A 4169-nucleotide genomic window follows, 5' to 3' on the forward strand; every position below is an offset into this window, starting at 1 on the left:
AGAGTAAAATTAAGGACAGAGTAGCATCAGCAAATGATGAGTGTAAAAGTGTGTGTGTTTGTGTGGTGTATAATGTATGTGTGTTTGTGTTGTGTCGGTCTGCGTGTGTGTTGTGTGTGTGTGAAGGGTTTGTGGTAAGTTACTTTCTAAATGTAATCTGTTACAGTTACTAGTTAGTTACCTGTCCAAAATTGTAAACGCAAGTAACTTTTGGATTACCCCAAAACTCAGTAATGTAATCTGATTGACATTCAGTTACTTTTAGATTACTTTCCCCTTAAAAGGCATTAGAAGAAGACAACAACAACAACAAAAATGTATGTTACCAAAATGAACGACATCTATTGCAGGATAAATCCATGTTAAAGTTTACGCAGCTGGTCATACATGGATGTTACATTTTTTTTTATTTTTTTATTTTATTTTAACTAGGCAAGTCAGTTAAGAACAAATTCTTATTTTCAATGACGGCCTGGGAACAGTGGGTTAACTGCCTGTTCAGGGGCAGAACGACAGATTTGTACCTTGTCCAGCTCGGGGGTTTGAACTCACAACCTTCCGTTTACTAGTCCAATGCTCTAACCACTAGGCTACCCTGCCGCCCCATTTTGACTCTATGGGTTGGTTATCTAGGCTTCTATTACACACTGTCTGTATTGTTAATTTTCTTTCTGTATACATGAATTTCAAATCAATCATGTTTCTAATCTATTGCAATAGTCACAATGTGTAATCATTGATGTCCCAGGAGCAGTAAACACTGTTGAAGTGTATATCTGGTAATACATACATGCAGACACAGCATCACTCAAAGAATGGAGTTTGATACACCTGGTGTTGGATAATGACTGAAAAATAATGTCTCAGAGATCCGTACCTGAACCGCACCTTTATTTGCCAAGGAAGAGTACATGATCAGTGAATATATTCAAAGCATAGGCTACAATGTGGGGGATCTCACACATGGTAATAACTACAGTACATGTGTATATAGGACTTGCATCCTTGGCACAATAAAGTTGTTATATTCTACTCTATCCATAGGCTTCATTAATGCCATTCAGACTTGAAGTTGATACAACAACTATGATTCCTGTGGTTCATAGATATTAGTTCAGAACCTAACGTTTTATAGGGTCCATACATAGGTCGGCTACATACTGTAACTAGCTACACATCCATAGGCACACAGATCGGCTACAGACTGTAACTAGCTACACATCCATGGGCACACAGATCGGCTACATACTGTAACTAGCTACACACCCATGGGCACACAGATCGGCTACATACTGTAACTAGCTACAAATCCATGGGCACACAGATCGGCTACATACTGTAGCTAGCTACACATCCATGGGCACAGAGATCGGCTACATACTGTAACTAGCTACACATCCATGGGCACACAGATCGGCTACATACTGTAACTAGCTACACACCCATGGGCACACAGATCGGCTACATACTGTAACTAGCTACACACCCATGGGCACACAGATCGGCTACATACTGTAACTAGCTACACATCCATGGGCACACAGATCGGCTACATACTGTAACTAGCTACACACCCATGGGCACACAGATCGGCTACATACTGTAACTAGCTACACACCCATGGGCACACAGATCGGCTACATACTGTAACTAGCTACACACCCATGGGCACACAGATCGGCTACATACTGTAACTAGCTACACACCCATGGGCACACAGATCGGCTACATACTGTAACTAGCTACACATCCATGGGCACACAGATCGGCTACATACTGTAGCTAGCTACACATCCATGGGCACACAGATCGGCTACATACTGTAACTAGCTACACATCCATGGGCACACAGATCGGCTACATACTGTAGCTAGCTACACATCCATGGGCACACAGATTGGCTACATACTGTAACTAGCTACACATCCATGGGCACACAGATCGGCTACATACTGTAGCTAGCTACACATCCATGGGCACACAGATCGGCTACATACTGTAGCTAGCTACACAACCATGGGCACACAGATCGGCTACATACTGTAACTAGCTACACATCCATGGGCACACAGATCGGCTACATACTGTAACTAGCTACACACCCATGGGCACACAGATCGGCTACATACTGTAACTAGCTACACATCCATGGGCACACAGATCGGCTACATACTGTAGCTAGCTACACATCCATGGGCACACAGATTGGCTACATACTGTAACTAGCTACACATCCATGGGCACACAGATCGGCTACATACTGTAACTAGCTACACATCCATGGGCACACAGTTATTTTTATCCTCCGCTACACAGTAAGCAAGAAGATAGTTAGCTAGCTAAGTTACTTCAGCTGGATTGCATGGCAAGCTTACACAATTGTACATTCAAATTGCAGTAAATGCTTTAGCTAGCTAGATTCTTCACATCCACTGTTTCCCAAGACGACAGCCTGGTTTGATGGTTTTCTCAGGAGTCACTAAAACATTAAACAACACAAACGACACATTAATTATCCTAACACTAGCTAGATGGCTAATGTTAGCTAGTCAGATAAACTTGCTAAATAGCAATTTTCGTAAAATTAACTTTATGACAAAAAAAAATATGCACAAACGTCTGTCTCTACATTAACATATTCCTCTCAATTGTAAACATTTTGCTTGACTCGTTATGACGTTATAACGACTTACATCTGAATCCACCGTAATGTTTTGTCAGCCATCTTTGTTGAAGAACGACACAAGGCACGGGTGGCTCGCGTCAAAATTCGTCATCGGAATCACTCGATATGATTGGTCATATAAAAACCTTGGGACCCAAATGATAATAAGACGATTAAATGACATCTTTACATTAAAAACCAAAGTCGATCAGAAGTCCAGTTATTCCTATACATGTTATACCCCTTGATCTTCAAGAACAGGACTTGGAAAAATGGAAGTATAGATTAGACTAATTGTTTTACATGAGCGTTACCCCAAAACTAAGGACTTGTTAGCCAGCCCTACTCTGTTGTTTATGATTTTGTTATCACGGGAGAACTGATTGGGCTTTTCGAGCACTACTGAAAAGTGCTATTTATATGTGAAAAATGAATGCAATATGCTGTATTTGCTACAGGCCTATTGTTTACCTTTTAGTTGGTGACACTTTGATATCTTGATAATATAAAGCAGTTTATTAAAGGGCAAATCCACAGGTGAAACCAGAACAAAACGGCCGCTCCGCCTCTGTTTTGGTAAAAAAAAAAAAAGAGGGATGGGTGTCACGGGATTCTTCCTGGGAAGGAGAGGCGGACCAATACGCAGCATGGTTGAAGCTCATGGTTTTTTTAATAAGAAAACTATACATGAACAAACTACAAAAACAATAAATGTGGAAAACCCCAAACCCAGTCCCATGTGGTACAAACACTGACACAGGAGACAATCACCCACAAAAACCCAACACCAAACAGGCTACCTAAATATGGTTCCCAATCAGAGACAATGACTAACACCTGCCTCTGATTGAGAACCATATCAGGCCAGACATAGGAATAGACAAACTAGACATCCAAACATAGAATGCCCACTCAGATCACACCCTGACCAAACAAAACATAGAAACATACAAAGCAAACTATGGTCAGGGTGTGACAATGGGCAAGGAGAAATGTAACCACTCTCAGATTTTCCAGATTGACTGACCTTCATGTCTTAAAATAATGATGGACTGTCATTTCTCTTTGCCCTTTTGAGCTGTTCCTGCCATAATATGGACTTGGTCTTTTATCAAACAGGGCTATCTTCTGTATACCATCCCTACCTTGTCACAACACAACTGATTGGCTCCAACGCTTTAAGAAGGAAAGCAATTCCACAAATTAACTTTTAATTTGAAGGGGAGAGAATGGGAGAATAGGTATTTTGGGAGGTAGGAAAGTCTGTCATAACAGTCTGAAAGGGAGAAGAGTTTTTTTGGGAGATAGGAAAGTCTGTAATATCAGTCTGAATGGGAGAATAGTTTTTTGGGGAGGTAGGAAAGTCTGTCATAACAGTCTGAATGGGAGAAGAGGTTTTTTGGGAGGTAAGAGAGTCTGTCAGTCTGAATGGGAGAAGAGGCGTTTTGGGAGGTAAGAGAGTCAGTCAATCTGAATGGGAGAAGAGGCGTTTTGGGAGGTAAGA

At 41.3% G+C, this 4169-nt stretch overlaps 1 long non-coding RNA gene across 1 annotated transcript; it reads right to left on the minus strand.

Annotated features, from left to right (window-relative positions):
* Nucleotides 1-874: 874 nt before the first annotated feature.
* On the minus strand, nucleotides 875-2814 carry LOC149975652 (uncharacterized). Its single transcript, XR_016488633.1, has 2 exons — nucleotides 2694-2814; nucleotides 875-2479 (listed from the first exon to the last, which is right to left on the minus strand). It is a non-coding gene; the product is annotated as an uncharacterized LOC149975652 (long non-coding RNA).
* Nucleotides 2815-4169: the final 1355 nt, after the last annotated feature.

The sequence above is a fragment of the Oncorhynchus mykiss genome, chromosome 18 (assembly GCF_057628025.1).
Source record: "Oncorhynchus mykiss isolate SJ-2025 chromosome 18, ASM5762802v1, whole genome shotgun sequence".
NCBI lineage: Eukaryota > Metazoa > Chordata > Actinopteri > Salmoniformes > Salmonidae > Oncorhynchus > Oncorhynchus mykiss.